Here is a 16,654-nt window from a genome sequence, read left to right as displayed (position 1 = left end):
TTTACAGTGAGCAACAGATCGTGCAAAGTTGCACGATCTGCTACTCCATCCTAAACACTTTTGCAATGAAGCTCTGAAACAGACTTAAAAAAAAGCACACAAAGACTCACCTTTCTGTAGAAGAGTCACAGTGGCTGTTCCTTTGGAATCTTTAGAATCCTTACGTTTATACTCTGCTTTACATTTTCTAATATAGCAATAACAGACAACGTTGGTGTGGTATATTATAGCAAAAACCCACGCCTGGGTGTGGGTAATGCTGGATTTACCCACAGTTGGTGTGGTTTGGTCACGAGGGCGAAGCCAGAGGGGCCAAAGACAACCGTGGGTAAATCCAGCATTACCCACACCCAGAAGTGGGTTATTGCTTAAGAAAAAAAATAATTACTTTTCTTAAATAATGTCATTGTATAATGCCTCCTTGCTGCCCTTCCGCAGCTGTCTGGTATTCTGCACATGCGTATGCTTACACAGTACATCAGAGCTCTGGGCGGAAGCAACAGAGAAAGCAAGATCTCTGTTGCTTTTTACAAACTGTCTCGTTATGTTAACGTAGTTTAACATAGTGAGACCGCTTTAAAGAAAGCAACGGAGATTCTCTGTTGCTTTTTTTAAAGCTGTCTCACTATGTTAAACCCATTTAACATAGAGAGACAGTTTTGAAACAAGCAACGGAGAAAGCAAGATCTCCGTTGCTTTTTACAAAGTGTCTCGCTATGTTAAAGGAGTTTAACATAGCGAAACAGCTTTAAAAAAAAGCAATGGAGAATCTCCGTTGCTTTTTTTAAAGCTGTCTCGCTATGTTAAACCCATTTAACATAGCGAGACACCTTTAAAAAAACTCGTTTAACATAGCGAGACAGTGTGTAAAAAGCAACGGAGATCTTGCGTTCTCCGTTGCTGTAAAAAAAAGTGTTATATTAATGGCAAAAGTCAGAGCGACCGGACCTTTTTCCATTACTGTAACTGATTTATAACGTGCATGCTGACCAATATATCACACCAGAGAGTCGGTTATTGCTATCATACAATGACATTATTTAAGAAAATAATACTTACTTTTCTTAAGTAATGTCTTTGTATAATGCCTCCATAGTGCCCTTCTGTGCTTTTCCGGTATCCTGGGGCTTTTCTGATGTACTGCGCATGTGTATGGGACGTGCATTCCCACGCTTACGCAGTACATCATTGCAGTGCAAAGAAAGCAATGGAGAAAGATCTCCGTTGCTTTTTTTTTTTTTTTTTTTTGTTAAAAAGAAACCAGGAGACTTAACATTTGGGAGAGGTAAGACAGAGGAAATAAAAGGATAATCAGGTAAGTTTCTTTAGTTTTGCAGAACATACCTGACTATCCTCTTATTCTTCTCTGTGTCGTCTCCCTCATTCGTTTGAGGTTTTCTGCTTTGTAAATTTATTAACAAAAGGAAGAAAAGTATACATATTGAAATATACTAATGGAAAAAATTCTGGGCGACTGGACCTTTTTCCATTGGTATATTCTCGGATTTACAATGGGCACGCTGGTTGGGCTGATCAATCAGTGTGCTCCTTTTTGAACACTACTGGCCAGTCATTGTCTTAGAGTGTTTTTAGGCTCCTTGCTGACATGTTCCAGTGCGGTCCTGAGGAAGTGAGTTGGGGATTTTTGTGCAACTTTTCATTATTTTCTTTCTTTTGTTGTACAGTTTACTGATGGGGGGGGGGGGGTCCATCAGAGAGGTTTATTCCTGAATTTACAGTCATATTTAGGGTGGTTGGGTACAGACCTTTCTACAAAATTCTTCCGGTGTTAAAAGTTAGAAGTGAATACAATAGCCCTCTCAGCTGGGACTGTTTGCAAGGGATTATCAGGCATTTTAATTGGTCTAATACAAGCTGAAGTAGGTTTGTTTTGGAAAAGTCCCTAAAGTTGGTCTCATTTGGTGGTGGGGTAGTAGTACCACTAGGCCTGATGGAAGAGATGTCTTATCTGTGGTCAGACTAAACCAGGGATGAAGAGATGCTAGGTGTGGGCTAGGTTGATAAGAACCCGGTCAAAGATATTAGAACCTCTATTGGGTAGTTTTACAATTTGCTCCAGTGCATTGGTATTAATGAAATCCAGGCAAGGCATGAGTACTTTTTGAGGTGTAATTGTGCCAATCAATGTTTCGGTAACTTCATTTCCCTAGTAAAAAGATATTTGGTTTGATATTCAACGCCTCAATGGTGATGAGATAACTTGTGTGATCTTTGGACAACATTAATGGGGATCTGTAGCTAGTAATGAAGTAGCACTTGGATTTAGTGGTGATTTGGATATCCACAAGCTCCACATTAGGGCTGTGGACAATTTAAAGTAAAGTAATGGTCTTTCTAACAAGTAGAGATACTCTCCTGCAGTTTCCCCAAGGGTCTGAAGGTGTGAAAGGCACCAAACCCTGGTATAGAGGAAATGCTGGCATTGCACTGAAACCATGTCTCAGCAAATATACAAATATTGGTGTGTCTGAGCTGCAGGAGTGCCTCAAGTTGTGGAATCTTTCTATTTAGACTCCCAGCATTGAGCAGTACCACCTTCATGCTGTCCATGTTTGAGTTTGAACTTTCTAGGTAGAAATGTCCAGTAGAGGACTGTACCTAAAACAGGCACTATGGGGGCAACAAAGGATTTTGCCAGTATGTGGAAAGCCTGGCATGACAGGTATAAAACAAAGTCTTACCTACCATATCATCCCAGGCTTACATACTGGATTCCCTTGACACCAACTACTTAGCCAATTGTTACAGCCAATTATCTTATCTTTATATCTAGGCATCATTCTTGGTAAAGGCAAGATGCTACTCAATACCAAGGTCTTTCCTGCCTGTAACACATGTATAGTAAGTTCCATCCAGTATATAAATACACTGATAATACATATGCATTTATATATATATATATATCGAGATAGATATATGTAAGAGCATATACATTTAATCTGAAGTCAAAAATCTCTAAAAGTAGTTGCTGGCACAAATATCTAAAACTCAGAATATCGAAAACTTGGAATTTGCCCTTTCTTCACTGTTGTGCAACCTGGAGTTGGTATGTATAAGTTGCAGGGTATGTGGGGGGGCTCAAAGGAACTTGACACCTGTGTGAAATAGGTTTCAATATTATGGGTTTAGATATTTCAAGTCTTACATTTTGACACACATCTATATCTATATCTGTTCATAGGTTCATATGCAAGTACTAGGCTAGCTGCTTTTACAGGCCATTTTAAGTCTACCCAGGTTCCCCTTTTGTGCTTAAAATAACCTATCGTATTTAGCTATAGATTGGCCTTACCCATCCCCATGGTCAATAACTATAGACTACCCCTAAGGAAAATAACTAGGATTATACCACAGATTATTTGAGGGGGCCCATGCATGGGATAGCTGCCTCTGTCCATTAGTGTTACAGGAAGCAGTCCTGGGGTAATTTTTTTGGTAATTTTTTTTCTCTCTCTCATCCACAGTCCTGAGTTGCACTTCAATATGGACAGGGATGAACTTTGTTTTATCTGGATGAAGAGTCTGTTCCACAGGAGGGATCTCATCTGTGAGATGCACCTATCTCTCTAAACCATTCTGTTGATATTGCAGAAGGGGTTCAGATACCTAAACCGAGTATTTCTAATGATAGTTGGCTTGCTGATGTGCAGTAAATATATCAGTGATGGGTCAGATGATGCCTTGTATGCCAGACACAGGTCACCTCTTAGAAGTTTGTATGATACAGAGCATAGTCATAGGGATTTGAGTTGGTCCATGTAGGGTATGTTGTATAGGCCTTGTATCCCTTTAATAAGGGATAATAATAATAATTTAATAATGTGGGCATTCCAGTAGGTGCATGTATCTGGGTAGACACATGCCAAAGGGGGCATTATATTCAATGACTGGACTAATGAGGGGTGAGTAAAGGGGGGAAATGACATCCCTAGATCTAGACAAAATCTCACTGTTTATAAGCTGTGCAATATAGAAGGACTTTCTTACAAGAATAGACACATGTTGGTCAAAACTTAGGTCACTATCCACATAAGTCACCAAATTCCAAATAACTGGGTCAGCTGGGCGTACTGTCAATGTGGTACTTCCCTGGGGTAGATGACTTCCCAAAGAATACAATAATGCATTTTTTAGCATTTAATTTCAGTCTGTTATTTTGGCACCAGTTATTTATTTGAGACGAACCCTCCTGCAGGATGGCGGAGTCATCTGAGGATTCAATGACTGCTCCTAACTTGCAGTCATTTGTAACCCTAGTCAGCCAGAGCCCTTTGGTACTGGCTTTTACTTCAGAAAGGTACATGCCAAACAGAAGAGGTCCCAGGACAGAACCCTGGGGACTCCACTGGTGACTGGTCTCTTTGTCGATGTAAATTCCCCTGTTTTGATTATCTGTGTCCTATCTGTGTGCCAGTTGGTAATATATAAAATGTAGTACCATGTTACCGAAGACAATAATATTGCTGACCAGAATCCTGACATAGAAATACCAAAAGACTAAAAATATTTAAAACTACAATATCACACCCCTGTAACAGTCAGCAGATCAAAACAAATTCTCTGCAGGTTCAAGACCAGGTAGTGAAGGATGATGTTCATGCCATCCCATGTACAAGAACTGCCCAGTGGTACTCTCATCTACAAGAACTTCCCAGTGGTACTCACATCTACTGCACAGCAAATGTACAAAAGGAAAAATTACACATATATACATCGTTGGTAAGAGATAAGAAACTATCTACTCCAGCTTTTGCCGCAGCTGCACTTCCTGTCCTAGCACCTATGCTAGCTCTCTCTTGAATACCTCAATGGACTGTACTCTTACCACCTGCTCTGACAGCTCAGTACACTTGTACACCACCCTTTCTGGGAAAAGTGTTTCCTCAAGTCTAGATCATACTGTGTCCCATCCAGCTGAACATTCCACCTTCTTTTGCCTGCCCTGTTATTCCTACAAAGTTCCACTGCCCATCAACTTGATTACCAGAAGACTTATTTTATTTTGGTCATTGTTTTCCTCACTCACACTGCTCCTGCATCTGCATCCATCTTCTTCTTCCCCTATATGTTGCAGTCAGCCTCATCCTTTATACATACACTGCTCCTGCATCTGTATACATCATCTTCCCCTATATGTTGCATTCAGCCTCATCCTTTATACATACACTGCTCCTGCATCTGTATACATCATCTTCCCCTATATGTTGCATTCAGCCTCATCCTTTATACATACACTGCTCCTGCATCTGTATACATCATCTTCCCCTATATGTTGCATTCAGCCTCATCCTTTATACATACACTGCTCCTGCATCTGTATACATCATCTTCCCCTATATGTTGCATTCAGCCTCATCCTTTATACATACACTGCTCCTGCATCTGTATACATCATCTTCCCCTATATGTTGCATTCAGCCTCATCCTTTATACATACACTGCTCCTGCATCTGTATACATCATCTTCCCCTATATGTTGCATTCAGCCTCATCCTTTATACATACACTGCTCCTGCATCTGTATACATCATCTTCCCCTATATGTTGCATTCAGCCTCATCCTTTATACATACACTGCTCCTGCATCTGTATACATCATCTTCCCTATATGTTGCATTCAGCCTCATCCTTTATACATACACTGCTCCTGCATCTGTATACATCATCTTCCCCTATATGTTGCATTCAGCCTCATCCTTTATACATACTGCTACAGCCCCACCATGCTTTTCCTCCTTATCCCCTCTGAAGACTTTGTATACCGGAATGACCATATCCCAGCTCCTTTTGTTATTTGCCAGGTCTCAGTAACTTTCACTATGTCTGCAGCCCTTCTGCTATTGTCAATCTCTGTCAAACTTCTGGCCCTGCTCAATAATGTCTCCCACCCTTTTTCCTTACCCCCCCCATCCTACCTCATCCTTTGTGTTAACACCTTAATTCCTAGCCATATCCTGTCCATCTGTCAGCATTCCATTTCTTTTGATTCCTACTTCCTCCCCCCCGCACCCACTCCAACATTGCTTAAAGGTAGCAATGTTACGATGTACCTTTTAATAACTAAGACTGACTTCCTCTTTACTTAAGTGAGCTCCCTTCTCTGATGTGTATCACTAACACCCACTATACACTATTCTGGGTCCCTACTCTCTCATCTCATCCTTCACCTAGCATCTGTACTTCCAATCTTTCCTTCCTAGCACAGCTGGTCATGTAACAACCAGTCAACAGGCAGCATGTCAAACTAAGCCAATGTATTGCCTAGTTCTGGTTCTTCCAAATGCCTCCATTACATTCCCCTCAGATGGGTTGTGCCATGTGGGTAACTATTCTCACACAACTCCTACCTTTTACGATGACTCCCAATAACAATTTGCTTGAGCCTCACAGAATTATATCAAAGTCTTACAGCCTACCCCTACCCCCAAACCAGCAAGAAACTCTTCTATTTTATCAAGACTGCTTCTTGTCCCTCATCCCCTGTGACTGATTTTTTCAACCCCCCCCCCCCCCCAGTTTGGTTGTTCCTCATTCTATCAGTCTTTATCTGTTCCTCTCTTCAGCTGTCCCTGCCAGTCCAGTGCCCTGTCCATGTTTTAGTAAGATTTTCACCATCCTCACATTTGAGAATCATCATCTCCTCATCCTGTCTCATACAATCTATTTTCTAAGCATCACTCCCTTTCCAGCAAGATTCTCCCTGCTGTTTCTCTGTAGCCCAAGTCTATTTTAGAATTTAGGTCCTTGGACTACCTGTAGGCTGTACAGCATAGCAGTTCAGCTTAACCCATCAAAGCTATAAACATAAGATAAGGAAAAGACATGCAAATCTACTGCTCGCTAACAGGACGAGCACAGAACAGCTGTTGTGATACAAGAAATTCAAGGGTACACAATACTTACACAAGGTTTACTTAACTGAACATTGTATAACATTGTTAGATGGTTTCTAGTCTCTAAGTCATACATCAATAAAGAAACTTCAAAATTTGATGCACAAACTGAATATCCTAGTACAGATAGGGCTTTCCTATTGTACTGAATTAGGTACCTTTACTTCAATGCATTACAGCAACCACGTTGGGAACATCTCACTCTTGATATATTGACATGCCTTTCATGTGGCGACACAGTTGCGAAAATCATGGCTATGCCTTTCACTTCATTCCAGATAGCTGCCTGATACTGATTTTTGGCAGTTTCTTAAAAGACGATAATATCCTGGTCTTAATATTTAACTTTTCATGAGACAGGATGTAAACTCCTGGTTTATCAAACAGCTCTGTTCATAACATTAACAGACAGGGACCTAGGTTGATGGGAGAGGCAGCAAAATCTGTACAGGAGCTCTAACTTTTTGGGAACCTATTAAAAAAAAGATTACTTTTGCATAACATTTCTGTTTGGAAGCGCGGTGGTTTCTCGATTATTTGTAAACTTCATAGATGGGTTGTAGATTTCATAAAAGTAGCTTTGACTATTTTTATGACAGTCACACCAAGCTTGGATGATCTGAAATAGTCATCAAGTGTTGCATTTACAGTCTCCTCCTTTTAGTTTAAAAAAAAAAAAAATCACTGGCTATATGTATAACAGATAAAGTATCTGAATTAGAGAGGCACAACCACATTCCAAACATCTCACGGATGTACATGCAGTGCTGAGAAACCTCAATGAGCAGGTCGCAGATAACGTAACTACCCAAATTAGTAGCAATGAAGACAGTGAAACTGAAGTGATTGCTTATATGTGAGTACCGCTGTTTGTTTTCAGGGAGATAGTTAATATCTGTTCCTATTTTTGGGACTTTGTCCCCTGTTCTCACTTTGTTCAGGTTTTTTGTGCTAAAAGGTTGAGGGGTATGCAGCTATCCATTATTTTTTTGAAAGCCAGTAAGGCCCCACAGACTCTGCTTTCCTTTTCCCAAACAGCCATTTGTTGATGATGTCTCCAAGTATCGCAAAACAAACAGTAGTACTTACATATAAGAAATCCCTTCAGTTTCACTGTCTTTATTGTTACAAATTTGGGTAGATACGTTATCTGTGACCTGCTCATTGCAGTCTCTCAGCACTGCATGTACATCCGTGAGATGTTCCGAACGTGGGTGCGATAATACGCAAGTACCGAAGATGATCTGATGAGAAATGGCAATTCTCTGATACCACAACAATACAATGACTTGTTCCAGAAACAGCAAGATAACATCCTCTTTCAGCAGTGATGTCAGTAAACTTTGCATAGTACTTAATCAATGTGCAGCTTTTAGTTCAAATTAGGTTCTTTTTCAAGCTGTAATGATACACAGTTTCAGAATCATTGATATACAATGAAATAACTCTTAGAAGAGAATCCTGTTGTTCAGAACAAAGTTAAAAAGCATACCAGTTGTAGGAGGCACAAAATTATTATACAGAAACAGAATATATTAGGTACCAACATCAAATGCACAATTGAAGCTAATAAAAATGCATCATTTTCTGTGGTGAACTATGCCCTCCTCTACCACCCCAATGACAAGGTTTCACCTCCACACCCGTATGATAACTGCACTAACAAAGCCTCACTACTTTGGAATGAAGGGGAATAAGTGACTGTTAGAAAACCAAGGAATCTCTTTACTCTGAGATCACATATTTAGTTATCAGGGGTGCTGGATAGCACAACCCGACCACTGTAAAAACAACTTTTTTTTTTACATTAAGCTATGTCAGTGCTATCCACTTACATGACATGCAGTGACTGAGCCCTGACTGTGACCCTGACAATCCCGGTTCAATTAGCAACTTGGACACTAGAGGAGTCAGACAGTGTGGTGGGACTGAGAGTGGCGAGTTTGCCCAGGCATCCTCCATTGTTCTGTAACTTGATGGAAACCAGGGTCATGCAGACATGCTATCTGCAATGGGGAGGTAGGGCTTTGTCTGAGATGCACATAAAGGCATGTACAATCATGGTGCAAATACCCTCTGCACGTCTTACCTTTGGATGCCAGTGACATGCATGGGATGGTTAAATGTGGGTAGTGCATAACAAAAACCCTCTGATAGATGCCTGGATGACAGCCTGACTATCTAATATTACCCCTTGGGAATGTATGGGATGATCACAGCTCTTGCTCAATAGCAATGCCTAATAGCAATGAAAAAGTCATATAGCTCGGGGGCAGGATGGCTGGCAGGAATAATAGACAAAAAAAATGCCCTTTAATTCTGTAACTGCTATTTCATGTTAGCTAAAATAAAACAATGAATACTTTACCTCTGAACTCTTGTGACCACAATTAATAAAACAAAACTATAAGAATTCACAGGTTCACATCCTCCTTTTACACGTTTAACCACTTAGTAAAATATGCATTATATACCTGAAATTCAAAACAGTAAACTGTGGTAGGAAAATGAAGTGCAGTCCTGTCTGCCTAAAACCAAAGCTCACTAAAGGAAGCTTATACATTAAGACATATCCACTGGAGGTCTTCTTACAGGCCAACACTCACAGATTTCAGTTTCACTGACTTCTTGAATGTTTTGAATGTTAAGGCTTGGTACGAGTTATGTAGCATACCCAGAGTAAGCTTTACTTTAACTCCAAGTGCTGTATGATTGAAATCACCTTTTTCTAATGCTTTCAAAATGTTTTCACTGGAGTGTATGAAAAATATTCTGCACAGTACTAAAAATACATCAAGCAAATGGTTCAAAACAAGTAGGCACTCACAAACAATGTTTACCTGTTTCAGTGCAGAATCGCTGAAATACAGAACAGGCTGTTTAAAAAAAAAAATCTATGCCTGGGCAGTTAGTTGCTATGGAAACATTACTGCAGTGTTCTTCATCTTAATATAGAATGGGATAACAACTGTTAGCAGCAAGTTCCCTCCCCCACCACATTAACAACCTTAATCAATTGGGCTCTGAAACTAGTTATGCGGACATTATTTACCTCTGGTCACAGTTTTACTACTGGCATTCAACTCATCTATACACCTTCTACTAAACATACACTATACATATACTAAACATGGATGGGAGATGGGAAATTCACCCCGGGGATCACGTCTGTGGCTCTGCTCGACAGGGGTACAGGAAAATAATTTTCTTGGGTGGGGAAAGCCAGGGTACCTTTTTGGCTAGGCTTATATAGGCCCTGGGGCCAACAGCCTAGTACCAACCTATGAACCTATATTCAGTTTTCAGCATCGATTTCAAAACTTCAGCGCCATTTACCATGTCATTATGTGACTCTTTCTCAGTTTCTTCATTTCTGTTGCAGGCTGTATATGGTATAACTGGAATCCAGAGCAATGCGGGGCCTTGCCAGAACATAATGTATGTTACGTGGCTATGCATTATAAACCAGGCAATTTGTTTCCAGTACACCAAATTATAAAGTAAAAAACAAATATCTGTTAAAAAATGTCAGTTGCAATTCCCTAAACTATAATAGGGACACAGTCTTATGTCAGAAGTTGACAAATCCTTCATACACATCAATATTAGTTTAGTCATTACAGACTAGAAAGCTGAGATATAGTAATGTAATTTGATAACCTAGGCAATCCATCCATTTGGTTCTTCCTCCTCCCCGACAAACCTTAATAAAAGTCAGACACATCATAAGCTGCCATTAATCACAATAGGAACTACTTATCTGGTCAGCTTGTAAACTATAATTAAAAATACTGCCTTAAAAATGACAGATATCTGACAGTTAATTTATAAGCTATCAAATAACTGACTGCAAATGTGACCCCTAAATGACTGCTTATAAACTTTTTTTTTTTTTACATTTCAGTGTTCCCTACAATTTGGCATCTGGGGCAGATTTCCAATTCACCCCCCCCCCCCCACACACACACCTACAACATCACTTGGGTACTATACTCTACTAATAAACAACTAAGAGCATTGTCAACATGCAGTTATTGACGCAACATGCAGCGAACAAAATCATTGGTATGGCACTTCTGAGAAATTCTGCACCTAAAGGTAATGTTACTTGTTTAACATGGCTAAACCAAAAACAACCAGAAGGGGCAGACAGAAAGTATCAGTTTTGGAGGAGTGGTACCAGGAAAGGTGAGCAGCTATACAAATGTTTTTTGCCTCAGTATTTTACCGGATGTCAGAGAAAGTGAATAACTGTATTTCTTTTCAGGGAGATTGATACCTCTTGTATACCTTGTGTGTTCTATACCTTTTTGCGGCCTGTTGGCGACGTTGCTTGTTGCGCTAGGCTTAACAAAAACGCACTAAAGAGGAGTGCTACCAGCTCTGTTCTTCGCAGGCATGCCTGGTTGAAGGATCAGAATTTAGCTTAGCAGAGCATGTAAGACAAAGATTTTGATGCTTACTTTACAGTCTGATGTGTTGTTTGGTTGTTTTAAAAGCTTGTTAAAGAAAAAAAGAGGAAAAAGAGTCTATGCAGACAAATGGGTGTTGGATATCATTCACCACGGTTACAGATTTTATTTCCATACAATGCCCCTTTCAAAGGCATGCCAGATGTTCCTCTCTCTACAAAAAAGAGGCTCAAGCAAGTTTTTTTTTTTGTTACTTCAGGGGGCCATTCAGCCAGTCCTGTGTGTCAGAGGAGAGGCCTATTTTTATTCTCTCCTGTGTTCCTTGTACCAAGAAAAACAGACACGTGGAGACCAATTTGGATTTATCTCTCCTCAAACACGTTTTTGGACATTCCCAAGTTCAAGATGTTGACGTTACACAGCTTCTGCCTCTCTGCTAGGTAAGATCACTGGATGGGATCTCAAGGAAGCAAGGCTTCATGTGCCTTGCAGAAAAGTATCTAAGGTTTTGAAGATTTCATTTCTCATTTCGATTCTCATTTTCATTTCTCTGCATTGCCCTTTGGCCCTCACTGCTACTAGAGTATTAGATATTCACTCTGGCTTCAGTGATAGCTACTCAAGCTTCAAGGATTCTTCCTACTCCTTACTTATCGCTGACTTGATGACTGCTCCAAGAAAGGAAAGAGGACTACAGCATCTAGCATATGTTATAGCAGCCTTAGATATGCTAAGCTGGATATAAGTCTGACTGTCAGTCTAGTACCCTCCTCAGACTTGTGCCTTCTTGGACATGTGCTGGCATACAGCAGCCCAGAAACCCCGGCAAAACAAAAGAGTTTTTCAACTTACTTCCATCAACTATCTCATCATCTCATCTATCATCAATCAGTGGTCACTCAAGCATTAGGGGTTCATGGATGGCATCTTTGGTCTGCTTCCCTGCAATGCTGGATGCTAAGCTGCCAATAAATGCAAAAATGTATGGACAAAATCTCAAAATGATTTGGACACTGTCATTCACACTTCACTTATTAGCAGCTTTTAGAATTAGGGAACAGAAATCACTGTAACCTTGTCTCTCCATTTTTTTTTTACCTAGAGACATGGCACATATTTATTTTTGTCATGTTCTTTGGTAACCAGGAGCATTCTGCAAAGCATCAGTATAAACCGAGAGAACTGTCTGGAGAAATGACTTCCTTGGGAGTCCCAGATTTCATAAATGGTTATTCTGACAATCAAATACAGGGCCAAAAAAAACTTTTTTACCACCTTAACTTTTTTTTAAACATTTTGTCACCTTCACTATTACATTGCACAATATTTCAGCAAATCACCATTCCTTAGATGTGTAGATCCAAAGAAGGTGGAAACATATTTTGACACCATATGAAATCTTAAAGGAATGCTGCAAGAACGTGTTCTGAAGCCTCTGAAAACATGTACAGTGAAATCTTCCTTGGTGCCCGTATGCAAAGAACTGCTTTAAATGTAGATGGCAACTGTGCCAAAGGCAGAACTGGCTCTGGCAAAAATATTTTGCTAATATATTTAGCTGCAATGACTGGACTCAATCTTTGTGTTGACTATTATTGATTAAAATATGCAGACATCAAGTCGGCAGAAACAAAGTTCAATCCATCTATGAACATATACATTCTAAGGTTCAATATGTAGGCTGAAAGTAACTTTTTTTTGGGTTGGACTGCTTGTCTTAATTATTAGCAATGGTAAATTGGAAAGTCTATTAGAGCTTTTAGATTGCTGGTAAAAGCCACTGGATAAGATACAGGGTGCGATTCACAAACAATCTGCATAGCACACAAGGCAAATTGCATGGTTCATGGCCATCCAGTGGTATGAACCTTGACTTTAGATAATTATCACTGCTGAAGTGACATACCGATCCCATGTGTAAAAATGGGAAAAGGGGTTATGGATGGATGGACACATACGCAATGTGGTTGATTCAAAGTCAAGGATTGTACAAGGAGGTTTTGAATCATATGTAGCACATGCAATCTGAATGATAATGTACGTAAAAGAGGGTGAAAAAAAGTTATTAATCTCAGAAACCGCATGGAATCAGAATACTCAAGTGAAAACAGTATGTATGAATCAGCACAATCCATGGAAAAATAACGATGTACATAGAAATAAACGGCAGCAAATTAAGTCACTTAAACTAATTCCATTTAATCCAGGAAGTAAAGGGGGCCTAATCTGCTGAGATCAGCCCTGTAGAAAGGCTCCAATGATATCCATGATGTACTTACTACTGCTTTGGAATAGACCATGCGTGACTAAGAACCATCTTGGACACGTTCTTATCACGTACAACATTTTAAGTCATGAGAAGCCCCACCTGTACCTTTGATATTAAAGTATGTGTTGCCTTAAATGTTCTGGCCATCTGGACTTTTCAATGTCCAAGAGTGGGTACAGTGGGGTGTTCCTCAATTATCTGCCTCAAAGATACTGGACAAGTTCATTGAGGTGCTGATTCAACATGCAGAAGATCATATCTAGTTCATCACGATCAAACAGGAGAAAACCACCACCATGCATGGTTTCCTTGGCACTGACATTTCTCCTTCAGCCTTGGGTGCCACTGACTGTAAGCATGATTCAATTAAGACACCAGCTGGTTATCATGGGAGTAGCTACAACATCACGAAGGTTTACCATTCCTTGAACTGGCTGGTGATATGTCAGAGAGATGGCCTCATAAGAAATGTGTTTGGTACACTGGCAGTATGTGCAATGCCAACATATGGAACAATCTTGATCTGCACCTCCACTTCCATCAGTATGATTTTCCAGTGAGCCATCTAGTTTGTAGGTGTACAAATCATGGTGCCTAGTTATGCATAAATCATTCTGTGTATATTAGTTGTATAATACTAATCTCCATCACCAAAACATCTGTGCAGTGCACATAATGCAGAATATCCCTTGAGCCACATGTGGTGACAGTAGTGCGGCATCCACATGCATTACCAGACCACAGCATCACTATATTGTCACACATGACCAAATGTCATGCTATAAACAAATATTTTTTAAGACATGCTTCCAATGTCCTGAAACCTTGAAAAGGGTACAGCAGTATCTGCCCAACAAAGTTAACAAGATCTCTGCTTTTTTGTCACATGCTAGACTCACCCCTGCCTACAGCACCAAAAACACCTTCAGCCAAAGATGAAGGTAACATCAGTGGCAACTAGGACGGTGAAGATGGAGACCCTCTCCTCATCTCCCACCCAGTGGAAGCAGATCACAGTACAGGTCTGTCCGTAGAAAGCAGTAGAGACACATGTCCCATGTGAACACAGAAGCACTCAGATTATAAGGATACATGCAGAGATGCTGTGCCGAAACAAGTGCAGACAAAAGGTGTATTATGGGTCAGTTCACACTATACAGTTTGTATCAGATGGTACCACAAAACAACACAAATAGGAAAGTGTCAGGTCGGCCACCCATCACCATTTAGACAAGCACAATGACACATTATGTAATGACAGGGAACCTAAAGACAGTAAAGGTCATACAAATGAATGAAAAGCAACCCAACATGAGTGATGGCCATTTTTAGCTCATTTTGTGACTGGGCTACTACAGGTAATAATACTCATCTGAACTGAATGTTTCTCAACTAATCACTCAGTTAACTTTGCATCTAAGGCATTCCAGAAGACACATACCCAACCCAGTCTTTGTACCGCGCAAATGGACAATAGCTCAGCTGGAGGCAAAGATGTCAGGGAGTAAACACACATTTACATCTCATGTACCTACCAGTTCAATGTATATGAGATTCAGAAAAGTGTAAAATATGTGCCAATGTCTACATGATACATTTTCTGTTCAATTTATTTAAGAATCAGACAAGGGATATAGTATGAGTCAGCATCTTTATTACCTTCAATGCTGTCTTAGGCTTCATGCTGTCATTGTAAGACCTCAGAGAGGCAGATCACTGGCAGAACTGTCAGTTACTGGCTGGCCATGTGTGAGACGTAGGTTAATGGATGCATAAAGATGATAAATTGCTTTTTACTAATGATAACAGAGAAGGGGTGACAAAAACACATGCCTATATAATACTGTAACCAGCATTACTTGTTATTGCTACAGTGGGTGTGTGCAGGTTATTTATTTTTACATTTGTCAGGTATATCTGACTGAGCCTAAGCCCATTTTCAGCAGATGCCTGGGGAGAAACGCTCCATACAAAATACTTTAAAAAGCAGACGAAATACTTAGCACAAAAACGTTTGAATACATGCTAAAACTCAGACACAGCAGTCACATTAGATACCAAAAAAAAATCTGACATACAGTACGACAATATGTAAATCAGCAGGCAGTAAGGTAAATGGTAACAACAATCAATGGTGGTTGCCATAATTACTTTTTGAACAGATACATTTGCATAATTATGCAAATGTATCCAAAGGTGTCAGTAGCATGTCTACCTGTGGTACTATCCCATTCGTGAAGAATTCCTGGGGACCCAGCTAACCTGCAAAAGGGTGTTTCTACTTCTTTAGGTATATACTTTTCTACGGCCCTGCTCATGTTGTCTTCTTGATATCTCACTCAGCCAATTTTGTAAGGATTGTGCATGCAGGCAACATGTGAGTTAATGTGTACTCATTTACATCTCTTTCACAGCATTTACTGTGGCATGTGCAAGAGCTTTGCCTCACACCCTACTACCTGGACTGGTCCTTGCTCTGTACTCCTACAGTTTCTCAGCCTCTCTCACTTCCTGGTTTAGCTACATTTTGTTGTCTGTCAAATATTGCCTCCCTAATAAATTGTAAAGAATGCCACAGAAAACTATGCATCTGACTCATTATGCAAGATTTGCACTACAGATATTACATGTCTCTGTGTCTCACCCACAAACACACAAGATGGAGATTATTAGCATTTCTGCAGAGGCATGTTTGCAACCATGTGTTACCTATGGCTCATACGCCTAGAGACGTGTGACATCCCAGGGAACTAGACAAAATGTAACTTATAACCAGAGCAATTTTATCTTAGTTACATGAGAAGGAAAACACTTCATAAAGCATGCGAAAAGCTATACACACTGGAAATCGTTCATAATTTCCTCCCGATGGATTAAGTAATTATTAATCCAAGAAATAATGTACCCCTCTTGAAAATAGAAAGATGTACAAAGATGGATTTGCAGGGCCACTAAATACTGCCAGTGTTCTATGCAGTAAGACAATGAAAGAAAACAGGATAAACTCAATGTGGAAGTTGCTGCAGTTTTATTCTTTGTGATTTGTCTTCTTTCAACTA

At 40.0% G+C, this 16,654-nt stretch overlaps 1 protein-coding gene across 3 annotated transcripts in view; it reads right to left on the bottom strand.

The window, feature by feature from the left end:
* The window catches only part of ABR (ABR activator of RhoGEF and GTPase), a 2,680,879-nt gene that overhangs the window by 1,736,643 nt on the left and 927,582 nt on the right, over nucleotides 1–16,654 (bottom strand). The window lies entirely within an intron of this gene.

This window comes from Protopterus annectens, chromosome 13.part0 (genome assembly GCF_019279795.1).
Source record: "Protopterus annectens isolate FY-2018-M chromosome 13.part0, PAN1.0, whole genome shotgun sequence".
Lineage (NCBI taxonomy): Eukaryota > Metazoa > Chordata > Ceratodontiformes > Protopteridae > Protopterus > Protopterus annectens.
The sequence above is the reverse complement of the archived record's forward strand: the minus strand, read 5'-3'. Positions and strand labels throughout refer to the sequence as shown.